This window comes from Pleurodeles waltl, chromosome 12 (assembly GCF_031143425.1).
Source record: "Pleurodeles waltl isolate 20211129_DDA chromosome 12, aPleWal1.hap1.20221129, whole genome shotgun sequence".
In the NCBI taxonomy this organism is placed as follows: Eukaryota; Metazoa; Chordata; class Amphibia; order Caudata; family Salamandridae; genus Pleurodeles; species Pleurodeles waltl.
In genome coordinates, this window is record NC_090451.1 from 308,308,412 (window position 1) to 308,321,721 (window position 13,310).

Below are 13,310 nucleotides of genomic sequence, written 5' to 3' on the forward strand. Positions count from 1 at the left end.
CAGGGTGGGGTGTGACCCACCCTGTGACTAGTTGGGAAAGGGTGTGGTAGACAGGCTCCAGATGGAAAGCCAAACTGAGTCTGCGCAGACTACTTCCCGAGCGTGATTTGGAGCTGGACGCCATTTTTACACCTGTCCAGACACTGTTCGGATGCATCATGATAACAAGCCATGCCGACAGCTAACTAGGAAGTGAGTTGAGAGAGCTCAGCTAGTGTGTTTCACGTTGCACATAGCAATGCATGTTCGTGTGGTCAGTCGGTGGGCAGACTTGTGAGGTAAAAGAATACAGTTTCCGGGCCCAGGTCCATTTGGTTTATGATTTGTTGTAACTTTATTATTGGGCCCATTACATGGTCTAGTGGCGTAATAACAAAGGCCCCCGCAGCCCCAGCGGTGGGGGAAGGGGGGGGGAGAGTAACCTCTAGGGGGCCTCCTCAGCACAGCAACTGGCCTGAGGGAGCCCGGAAGCAGGCCCCCTCCATGTTGTTTGCAGGGGGGCCCTCGTTACGCCACTGCTATGTGGATCAGTGTGCCTACTGAAGAGCGGCAGGCCTCTGTTTCGGACTGAGGGGATGCGGCTCAGTGGGTCCAGGCACCTGCTGCAGGAACACAGGTTCCCTGCTTGCAGTGGTTGTCAGTCTTCAACAGATAGGGTCAGTGCAGCTTCAAGGGTCCCTTCAATGTGATCATAATGAACTGTCCTTGAAAGATGTGTGAAACGCTCATGCTTACAGCTCACTCAGATATCTCTGAGGTGCATGTGTGCAGATTCCAAGCCGCAGTGTCTGTTTAATGGATCAAAGGCACTGCACCTGCTGCACAGATATGTTAGACACTGGTTCCGGTCCAGATATCAATGTTAAGGCACCTGTTGCCGATCTCGGTGTGTTACGTGTCACAGAACCGTGTTCTGGCATGAACAATTCAAACACCAGTGCTTCTGACCTCAGTAAGATTAATGTCATTCCTGGCCCCGTGTGGCAGGAGCATGTTATCCGTCCTGGAATTGTTAAGCCTACAGCAATTTGTTTTTCAAGATAATTTATAAAGTCCTAGCCCAATGGAAAATCAAAATTACAAAGTCCCAGCTTTCAGAATGTTTTGCCTAACAAGCTAGGACTGGATAATACTCCCATAAAGACACCTGCCAGTTGGCTTTTACATATCAACAGGTATTGGTTGGGGTGGGGGTGGACATGCGGGGTCGGCTTTCTTCTACTGAGTCCAAATCTGGGTAGTTCTAATTGTGTCTATACCAGCCACTTCTCTACTCTTTATGAAGTAGTGCCTGGAATGTGGAGTCCCTGCAGTAAGGCGCTAGCAGGACTTCTTCAGTGAAATGCTCTTCCCTGAAATGTGTCCCTTAAAAACTTGTTGGACACAATCCCCAAAGGAGCATAGGGCCAGGTGCACAAGCTTCTGTTTTCATTGTGTCAACACATGTGAACATGTATATCTATCCATAGTAAACAACTGTCCCCTAAGTTAACCCACCAAGCTATCTTTTACTGTAAAAACTAAATTAAGATCACTCCCCCTGAGGTGATGTGGCGTAACGGCCAGAGTGGCCAACTTTAGAGCTGGGGAACCAGGTTCGAGTCTCGGCATTGGCTCAACAACCTGTTATTCTTGACAAATCTTTTAATCTCCTGTGCCTACCAAAAATGAATGTGTCCTTGTGTAATGTAACTGTTCTCGTGTCAAATGTTCCACTGCCTTTCGGGTCAAGGTCGTAATATATAGAACTGCAGAAAAATATTTTGAGAGTGAAGGCAGCAGATTACCAGCTTTCTTATTTTCAAATACCCCGCCCTTATCTGCCCAGACAGCAGTCCTAAGAGATAGGTCTCGAAATCCCAAAAGGACAAAAATATAATTAGCAGCCCTGCTATTCTGCCAAAAGGAAAACATTTAGCATTTTTTGCCAAATGCAACCAATGTAATCTTCAGGAGCGCTACATTCCTGGCACATTTCCCCCTAACTTTGACAGATCGCTGTTTCAAATAAAAAAATTTTTTACTACCCTCCGCTTCTTCTTAGGCTAGATTTCTCTGCTTGACATTTAAGATTTTTCATTGCTCCAGCAAAGAAACACATCTTTATTCTAGTTACAGTTCAGCTCCTAAGCTGCTCAATAGATATATCCATTCTGTTTTGTGTAAATCTACACCTTGTTCGCTAACATATGGTATCAATGTTGTGACCTTCAAAAGGGTGGAAGTTTGATTTGCTCTCTCAGGAGTCCAGTTTGCAGCCTACGTATCGTAGCATGGGTCAGCGGCGGTTGTTTAACTAGGTGAGCTATTCAGAATACTGGATAAGAATGCAAATAATCTCCACTGAAATTTATTACATATACATTGACCTGATACATGTTTAATACTTGCAATGCCATGAATATAGGAGCTGGTAGGGATCTATTGCTATTTTTAAATGAACCCACCTCCACATAAGCCCCTGGCGTCACCCATTACACCACTGTGTGCTGCTTGAAACCCGAGAGGCCAGTGTCTTGCAAAACCGCACTTTGATGGCCAAAGGCACTGCTAAATGTCTGGTTAACGATAGCAGACCACTCCAGCCACACCTCCACCTATTATAGTGCATTTCCAGGCATCTTTATAGAGGACGTATAGGCTTCCAGCCCATGGTCAGTTCGGAATAGGCAAAGGGCTCACATGGCAACTCGACCAGGCCGGCCTATTGCCATTGTGTGCATGAGAACAGGGCAGCCATTCTGTGTTAAATACACACCTTTCTAAGCTACAGCAACTTTTCTTTGTATGAGGTGTGTCTGGTAGTCGAATTTACAAATGAGGCACTGAGGGGAAAACACATACCAGCCCACAGCTGGGCATCAGGCTACTGGCCATCGCTCCAGTGCCCGAATTCCTGACCTCTCAATCCAACCCTGCTGCTTGGTGACAGTGAAGAGGCCCGCAAGATGCCATTTTCACTGGTATCAGGTCTGATACATTGGAATTCAGAAACATAGAGCCAGTCACTCCGTCATGGGGTATAGTAATGATACCACAACTCCTTGCTGGCATGATGGAGAAATGTAGCACTCAGTCCTGCCACTGCCTATCCAACTATTACGGCTGATACAAATGCAAAAGAAACATTTTATTAATTTCCTGATTTCCTTTCCTTTTTCCACCCATATATCTAATATACATTGTCCCATTGTGAAAACGGCAACATTCACGTTATGAGCAATTCTTTGGGGATTGTGTATTCACAGTATATAAATGACAACTAGTCCCTGGGCACTTTTGTCCACCTGTGGTGTGGGGTTTATTTGTTTGGCGTTTTTTCATCTTGAAATGGAAATGTCACATCCATAGTTAGCAAAGGTGATTTCCTAAGAACGTTTCTGATGCTGCACTGCTCATGGGTGTCTAAAAATAAAAATAAAAAGGCTCATGCCACCACACAGCCACCAACAGAGTGACGTCTTTCATGAACAGTGATGCCCTCATTTAGAGACTGTTGAGCCATTTGTGGTAATTCGCTACCATGGCCTGGCTGGTAATTGCATCATCACGTGTTTCATAATAGTAATGGTAATGGTAAGATAACTCTGGAGTTTAACATATTTGCTTGAGAGAGCTGTGTTTTGTCTAGTCCTAGTTTGGAATCAATGTAGCATAAAGGGTTAATATCTCCTGCAAAGCTTATAACGTAACATGCAGATGACAGATTTTTATTTTAGGTAGAGAAGTAAGTGGTTACTGATTTTAACACGATGATCTTACAGTTCATAAATTGTATTCCTTCTAATATAGCACAGTGAGCTATGAATGACTTGCGACTCCTACACTTTTTACTCCTCACTGCCTGATGTAACACATCTTGTACATTGATGTACAAACTTGTACGAGGTATTGTCAATGTATAATGTGTAAAAGTGATGTAAAGTGATGCTGCTTGCAGTCCCCCATCCGAAGCAGTAACTGCCACTCCCCTGCATCCAAACATCCCATGGCAATGTGACATCACCTTTCACCCCACCAGAAGGGCATGAAATCAGAGAAGTAGGCACTGCAAAATCCTCAAGCTCTTGTTTTGCTTTCTTTGGTCTAGGTTCAAGGCCGAACTGGCCGTACCAGGCATCAGGCATTCCCCGGGAGGCTGGAAGGCCACTTTTGTTACAGTGGGGCAGTGTTGTAGCAGCACGCCAGTTTTAAAAGCACTGCAGAGTTCCTTGTATATCTAATAGTTTTCAGGCAACAATAATAGTGCCAAGATAACTCTGGTGATTAATGTACCTGCTGGAGAGAGGTAAGAGTTTTGTCTAGCAGCAGTTTTGACTGTAAGGTAGCGCAGAGGGTTAATACGCTTGCTGCACAGAATGTGCACTACGCAGATCACTGAACAGTATTTTATGTGCAATGCTCAGTGGGATATTGTTTTGTTACAGAGATCCTTCAGGTACTGTGCAGTGCATAAGTTACAATCATAATCTAGCACAGTGAGCTATGAACTGCCATCAATGAGCTGCATGCAAACTGCATGGTGTAGGCTAGAAAGTTATGTTTTTTTCTCAGTCTTTGATAATCCTAATTTTTGCTAAAAAAAAAATGTTTTGGATGGTAGTATGGTAGTAAATTATTAGTAAAGTCAAACCTAACCACTTTGTTATGTTCTGAAACCTGAGTTTATGCTTCCCCAGACAAAGCACTCTTAAAAAATACCTACCAGTATGGACGACATGTGAATGCTACACCTTGTAGCCCCCTTTGTCTTATGTAACATTTTTTATACACTGATTTATAACCATATGATCCATTGTCTCTGTATGTGTGTATGATATAAAGTGCTCCAACACCCTATGCTGGTAAGAGAGGCACTATAAAACAAATTAAATACAGGTGAGGGACTAAAGAGAGATGAGAGGCACTGTTAGAGGGTGATGGTGAGGGAATCAATTAAGATTGCTATATCCTGGTGCACTGTAAGGTCATCATTTACTATTCTTTAAAAACTAATACAATGGGATATATAATGAAAAATGTGTTGTAGAATGCTCAGTGTAAGCGATCCCTTTTTGTTCTTTTTTTTTTTATATGTATCCTAATTTTGTTAAATAGGATTTGCAGAAGAAATGAAAAATAGGCGACTAACCTCCAGAAAAAATGTGCACGTCTCCCCCGCCCGCCGCCAAGTCCAGTCCCACCACTCACAAACCTCACCAGCCGACACTCATCCATCCTGAGGAAATGAATAACCCCCAAGTGTCTAAAATCCTACACGATCTATATGGGATGCAGCTAACCCAAAGGGTTTAAGGTCCTACGCATGTCAAAGGTCATTTGGTAGATACTGTGTTTAGTAACGAGGCCCACCTTAAAGTGAAGAGCATTCGTCAAATGGCATGGACTTCACACCTTTGTAGTATTTACAGTGGAAGGCCCTCCAGCAGGCCCCAAGGCTAAGACTCAGCATACCCTGGGCCATATCTGGTCTAATCTAAAAAAATAGACATGGATATCAGCACCTGCCAACACCAGACCGGTGTTAGGTAATGACCTTGAGGTAGCTAGCTTGAAAACAAATGCCTGGATACAGCATTCACTGATGCTATAATCCCTATTTCCACTCTAAGAAAGGGTAGGAACGAGAAGTCTGTCCCATGGTTCAACGAATAGTTAATGCTTCTAAAAAAAAGGATGTCAAAAGTTGGAAAGAATATGGAGACGTCAATATGAAAATGAGGCAAAGACTGCCTACCGTGCTGCCACTTGTTTCTACCATTAAGAGATTAGAAGGGCCCAACCTGCTTATTATAAAGACCTATAGGTCAAGGCAGCAAATTTCGAGAGAGCTGTTTCAGATTGTACAATCCCTGAACAACCTTAACTCAGGTAACCCTCCCCCCACTCCCTCAGAAGAACACTAATGAACTTGCAGCCTTTTTTTCCACAATAAGGTTGCTGCAATCTATACCGAACTACTACATTGAAGACAGGTACCATCTACAACAGTAGGAAATGTTCCCTTTACCTTTTACCAAGGGTACCTTTATAGTTTTTCCCCATATCACAGGAGTCATTCTCCCAGCCTCTTTGGGGACGATAAAAGGTAGGCTCCCTCTTGGATGTGGCCCCTCTGGATATCTTCAGGGAAGGAAGACAGGACATTTTACCTGTTATCCCTCCATCAAACTATAGACCTATCTCCTTGCTGCCGTTTTTGGATAAAATTCTAGAGAAGCGTATTAACAAACACCTCTCTAGTCACCTGGCGGCAAACTTGCTACTGGATCCAACCCAAAACGGTTTTCGTTCAAAACATAGCAAGGAATCAGCCATGCGGCTAGTTACGGAGGAGGTCAAACAAATTCTTGACAATGGTGGTATGGCTGCAATTATCCTCCTCGACCTGAGTGCAGCGTTCAACGCTGTCGACCACGACATTTTAGCACACAGGCTCAGTGAAATAGGGGTAAAAAAAAAAAATATATATTTTTAAAAAAAGAAGGCCTTGATTTGGCTAAGAACTTTCCTTAAAGACAGATCTTTTCGGTTTTGTGATCCCCCTCCATGCTTCTCTGAAGTATTCTCCCTGAAATACAGGGTGCGACGAAAGTCCATTTTAAGCCCCTCGCTTTTTAACATCTATTTGCAGCCATTGGCCACCGTGGTTAAGGAATTTGATGTTTTTATCTTTAATTATGGTGAAGATACACAGTTGGTGGTTTCCCTTTACCACGGTAACGATACCCAGCATTGACTGGTCCCCTGCCTGGAGACGGACGTCCAATAGGTGGAAAGTTGCTCTCTGAAACTGAATGGAGACAAAATGGAGCTACTCATGGTGTGGAATAATGCATACCTTTGTAGTCCGCTGACCACATTAGACTGGCGAAAGAGCCTAGGGTCCCCTCATGTGCGTTCAAACCATAATAAAAGTTTAGGAATTTGACTGGATAGTTCTGTCAATGGAAGCACAAGTTAAAAAAAAAAAAAAAAGGAAGAACTGACATGCACATGCTTTGCCTTGCTGAGAACGCTTTGCAAAATACTAGACCTCCTACATATGGTATCCAGAAGAATCGCGGTCCAGGCACTAATACTGTTACAAAAAAAGATGGACGGACGGAATGATGAACATTGTCAAACATTCACCCCCAGTCACAGATCTGGGTTTGATCCATCGATATTCTGCTCGCTGCACCATTCCAGTTGGGACCCATCCATATGCAAATCAGCCTTGACCCTGCGCCCTATGGGAACAGTCCAGCCAGAACTGTCAGGTCAGGTTTTCCCTGCACCGGAAAACAAGAATCCTTGGATCGGTTTTGGGGTATCACCCCTCATCAGCCAGGCTAGCTTGAAACTGGTGGCGTAGCGAGCACGGGACCCATGTCTGGGCATACCCTTCCCAATTAGAGCGAAAATGCCACCCCAGTGTGGCTGGGTCCAAACTAGGACGGCATGGTAAGCAAAAGAACAATGGATGGGTGCGAGTGTTTGACAAGTTTCAGCACTCCGTCCATCATCTTGTTGCGTTACCGATATGGTCACGCCTGGACTGCGGAAACTCCCTGTATGTAGGTTCATCTAAATCAGAGACCTCAGGTTGTGCAAAATGCTGCGGCCAGGACTATTTTTAAGCTGCCCACGCATGCCTCAGCTAAAGAGGCCTTGGCATCTGTTGGAGGAAAGAGTAAAATTGAAGGCACTGTGCATCACTCATAGGAGCAGCCAACCACAAGGGACCCAAATTGATTAGGGACCTTCTTACTCCCTACACATCCAACAGGAAGTTAATGTCCTCCTATACTAGTCTGCTGAAAGCTCCTTGTATTCAGAGAACCAGACTTGCAGGTGGGGGCGAGATCTTCTCTTACATATCACCTAAACTCTGGATTACTATGCTGAGTGGACTGAGACTGGAACCTAATGAAATCTTCTTCAGGAGACTTCTTAAAATGGGGCTTTGGCCGACTAGCTGAAATTTATGGCAATAAGACTGTTAGTGCTTACTTTCACAGTGTAGGGAAGCCTCCTGGTAGCCACGTGCTCTATAAATCCACATAACATAAGCTAGACCTATGACTTCCAGTTCTAGCTTGCACTAAACCCCCATAATCATGCTACAGCCCATCACATGTATCACAACGAGGCAACGACCTGAAATCCACCACTAGCGTGTGTCCCATGATATATATTTGTTTTTAATCAGCAGCTGCCACGCCTCACTGTATGACTCGTCACTATGGGACAAACAACCATAAACATCAATTTCCAGCCCTCACCAACCTCCCTGGAGAACTGCTGAGTGCATGGCACCCACCCCTATGAGATCCACCCATCACCATTTACCTAAAGTTAAGTCACCCAATACTAAGACTGTAAAGTTAACTCCAAACTCTGTCCCCGCCCCCACACAATATCACCATAGCCATTTCCGTAAATCCTGGATATTCCTGGTTATCAAATGTAGAACTACCATATCGCCCTCCTGTCCCTATGTTTCACCAATAAAAACAAACATGCACAGAGAATTATGGGGATTGACATCACCAGGCCTTGAAAATTCTTCCTACTTGCTTGCTATAGTGAGGCAGTTTTTGGCACAATGAGAAGTTTTTGGAGCTTACCAGCCCTCTGGGTCGAAAAGACCACTACACTAATGGCTAGGAGCTGTGCTTTCTAGCCTGGAGCCTCTCTGATTAAAATGAGAGGTTCCAGTACTTCTGCATTGATCAAAGAAACTGCAAGCATACACATGACTGTCTCATTCAGAGACAAATGGCGCAATGTGGGCAGAAGAGGGACACGTGAAATAGGCTCTTTTGAATATCTCCATTCAGCGGCCAAGATTTACAAAAATCTTGCTGGATAAGATGTTGCAATATTTTCAATTCAACGCACACGTGCCTTATTATTTTAAACACTTTGGCTGTTCTTTACTTCATGGCATGGCAGGGGATCCCAGAGCCATCTGAACCCAGCTACCTCTTCCCCAACCCCCTACCTGTAAGGGTTAGTCTTGGTTTCCTAAATAGGTAAAAGTTATATATTTACAGGAGCAAGCTAGGCAGGAATCTGGATCAGGTCGAATGCCCAGCTTTGCCCTCCACCTTTCATATGCCTTGCTGAAGACTTGCAGTAGCTGGCGAGCCCACTTCTTGGGATCTCGACATTACTTTGTGTTGTTAATGTGTGCAATTACCTTCACTGGGGCGTTGAACACCTCCTGAAATCGTTCTTTAAGTCAGAGGAAGCCAGTGATGTTAACAAACCAAGACCATCCTGTACGCCTTTATTTTTTTGGGAAAAACTTTTTCTATCAGGTTGGTTTAACAAGGGGTGTCCGAAATAGGCCCATAAAGGCTGGATCCATTCCCAATTTGCAGAATATCTAATCAAGATAAATGTCCATAAAACAGGCATGATGGAGCACATTTATATAGTTAGAGACTTTCCTGAAAAGCTAGGATGAACCTGGCCCTATAGCATGTAGGTTAGGCACCTTTGATTGAACATATAATCAATGCATTTAACACAGTGCCCTATATATCTCCTGATAAACTGAATAAAAAGCACTGCCTTTTGGTGGTAAGCTGCACAAAGAAGAAAATGTAAATCTAGTAACTCAGCTACAAAATTTCGAACTGAGAATCTTGGATTCCAAACTTGCGTCCTACTTAAACATCACTTTACTTTGTCTTGCTTTTATTGAAGGTCACATGTGAAAGCACATGCAAGCTATTCGATTCAAGGTGTGCTCTTAGGCAACAAAAAAACAAAAAAACACTTTCTTGAATATGGTTTAATGGAGAATTGTGTTGTTCCATTTATAACAACAAGATTGGCTTTACTTAAGGGGCACGTACATGTTCCTTGGTTCGCCCATGATATTGCTGCCAAGGTGGGATGTGCTTTATGTACATTTTGAAGTTCATATTTAAAAATGTTCACTTTTAATAGATGCACTACCCTGAAACAGTTCCAAATGTTACAGAAATATACTTGAAACATGTTAATAAAAGTACCCAACGATAGCCAATTAATTTGCATATCAAATAATCTTATTACTCGGCTTTTGTTCTTATGGCCATTCCAGATCTATGGCTCAGCTGTCTCCATTCATTGGCTGGTTAGCCTACCTCTAAGCTAGGGAGGGTAGGATCTCTGTTAAATTAGAACGGTGTAAGAGTTGAGCAACAAATATAATATGGCATTTTCAGCTGTGCTGGGCGTAATGTATTCAACGGCATGGGGGGGTGAAATGATGTGCATAAGTCACCTATGCAGAATATGAGCTGTGTTACTCCTGCCCTGGATGTGAGGAGTCCTGTATGGAAGTGCTGTGCATGACTCGATTTGTATTTTCTTTAAGCTTTGTATTCCGGCACCTCATGAGGTGTGCAAGCTGCAAGACTTCTGCCAGCTTTAAATTGTATGGAATCTGAGCTGTGCAAAAGGAATAAGCTCAGCTGGGAAAGCTAAGCTACGTGTTTCAGGAGCACTGAAAAAATGAGTTGTATTAGACGGATATACATCATCTGACATCAACCTTAAAGCATTGCTCAGTATCTTGTCAGTTATCCAAGAGGACCGGTAAAAGGGGTTGGGGGGGGGGTGGGAGGGGGAGAGAATTTGCACTGAAGGATCTGCACTATGAAACTGGTCTGCGTTTTCACTGTCCTGCCTCAGTATGTACTGTTCTGGTACAATTTAGTCAATTATTAAGCTTTCTTCAGAAAGAAAGATCCTCATTTGTGTTTTCACCTGCTGTGCGACACCATGCAAGAGAAAATGCTGAGGATAACGCCAGACTCGTCTTAGGTAGTTCTATCAACTGATACATTTTTGAAGGGCAAGACTTTTTGCAGAGTGGTCAAGCCACGAACGTTTTGGTATGAATAAAGTATGTTTTTCATGACGCACCTCTGGAACACATCATTTCTCAGAGAAGTACTTTAATGACCACGTGAACTTTTCACTTTACTAGTAATATGGTGAGTGACAATGTTTTGGGACGGTGTTCTGGCAATTAAAAAAAAAAGTGTTAATATATTTTAGGTTGAGTGCATTACATGTAGATAATGACGTCACTAGACGTACAGGTCTGGCAACACACTAGATTTTTTGAGGTCTCGCCACCTTGAATGTATCCCTATGCTATCAATGTGTCAATGCGTCAACTCTCAGGACTTCATACATTATAAATGAAGCATTTTGTGGGCACCCAAATTAACATCGGGGGACAACTATGTATAAGAACTAACATCACTTCATCTTGAAAAAGCACACGAACGTGGAACCAACGGTTGGCTTCCTGAGCCTGCTAACTTTACCTTCCTCACAACTGCACTTTTTGCACTAATGAAAACTTTTGAATAAGTGTTATAGATTTGTACCTTAACGATATGCCGACTGATTTACTGCACGAAGACTATATGACATAACGTCAGGTGGAGGTTACACCTCGATAATGTTCTTTGGTAGAAACACAATTTCAAATTGACACAGCGTGAGCATCTGGCTCCCATCTCACAAAAAAATCTCTCAATTTGAAGTTTATCAGTTAAAGCGATAATAGTGTTAATCAGAAGCACAACTCCCAAGAGTACTACATTTATTAAATGAAATACAGGCCTGGAAACATAGCCTTCATTCAGCTATAAGCCACAAGAGAGTCCAAGTTCCATACAGCAGGCAATAGCATACATCATCATGCACCTGCCAATATAAGATGTTATCATAAATGTGCAGCGGAACCACTATCACTTTGAGCCAAACTCGCACTTGATCCATCATCCCCGTGCGATTCGGTCATTGTAAACCAGACATTGATTGGATCTAACCCCTCTACGTCCGACGATTAGCTTCTCCACCAACACAAGCCAGACAGCTATGAAATTCCCCATCACTAAAAACTAGACTCCCTTGAGAGTCACCAAAGCATACTAGATTCCTGAGAGCCAACACAGCCATAAGACAGTCACGGAACAGATCCGTTACCATAGCCAGACAGAGCCCCTATTTCCAGTCCCCATAAACTGGCCCATCCCCAAGCTACATTCCAACAACAAATAGAAAGCAGCAAGCTAAATTAATTTCCCATAATCAAGCCCACAGAAGACGCTCCCAACCAGTAAGAGGAAGCAGATGCCCCTTCTCCGTTAAGCAGGTCCTAGTGCTTCCATTATTACCAGGTAAAAGACCCACAGCTACTCTATCAACAGCCAAAGGACCTCATAGGTTCTCGCCCCTGGTCAGGCAGCAACTATCGAAGAGCTTTCCACCACCTTACCGCAGAACCCCTCCGGAATAATCTGGCACAAAGCGTAGACCACATGTGGTCCCAATACCCAGTATCACTGCCGTGAAGCAGCAGACCCCCAGACCTCCCATTTGACCAACTAGCACACTCCATTCTTTCTCCGGTGAACTCTGCACACCTGGAGCGCGGGCCATCTCTGAGTCGCACCACCAGTAGAGTGCCCAACCCCCTGTTCCCTGGCCAGCCCCGCCGTGCCCTCCATGGGGGAGGCGTTGACACCTCACTTCCCCTCCCCCTCCCGCAGTAACACCAGTTGAACAACTGCTGCGTGTGAGCGGATGTGTCCTACCCGGCCGTCAGGCCCTTAAACTGACTCACCATGAACTGTGTAGCAGGCCCAGGACCCCCCTCGAACCCAGCTTCATCAGTGCCGCCCCGATATGGGGCTCTTCCCGTGAGCTCGGCCTGCCAGCACCAGCGGCTCGCGCGATGCCCGCCTCATTTGCATGAATGTATCGCTGCCTCCTATTGGCCACCGCGCCCCTTTGGCTGCTTTGAGAAGTGCGCAGCTGTCCCCGTGCTGCTTGCGTGCACCCCTAATTAAACTGCACAGTGCAGCTCGTGGTGTGGGTTGTTCTCTTTTCAGCGGTCAATCTCCGTACCCAATCTATTTCCAACACCACCGGAGGTAATACACCCCCACACAAAGATACAGGGGTGGCGAGGAAAGACAGCAGCCAACATGGACGCCCATTGCCCGCAGCCAATGAGGAGCGCTGTTACTGCGAAGTGCTGTCAGGACGCCAGGAGCCGCTTGCTCTCTAGAGATAGCACGCAGCTAAAGTTCACCAAAGATAGTTGCGCCGCCTGCAGGGAGAGCCAGGAGTAAAAGCTGTATCGTTGTGATAGGTACTGACAATTACTGGTAGAGCTCTCCAGAGCTCTCAAAAGCATGTATAGTTCTACCGGTTGATTTCCCATCAATAAGAATACAATAGCCCCTTGATTTGATTTTGATTTTATTATCCGTTTGATATCATGCCAAAAAGGACAATACACATAT

The 13,310-nt window shown here is 44.4% G+C and overlaps 1 protein-coding gene across 6 annotated transcripts in view; it reads right to left on the reverse strand.

Moving 5' to 3' along the window:
* Positions 1 to 12,991, reverse strand: part of CHD9 (chromodomain helicase DNA binding protein 9) — a 1,629,153-nt gene extending 1,616,162 nt beyond the window's left edge. For all 6 annotated transcript variants that reach the window (XM_069216350.1, XM_069216347.1, XM_069216351.1 and 3 more), the window contains exon 1: positions 12,626 to 12,991. The gene's annotated coding sequence lies outside the window, so the exon portion shown is untranslated. The remainder of the gene's footprint in view (positions 1 to 12,625) is intronic.
* Between the last annotated feature and the right edge of the window lie 319 nt (positions 12,992 to 13,310).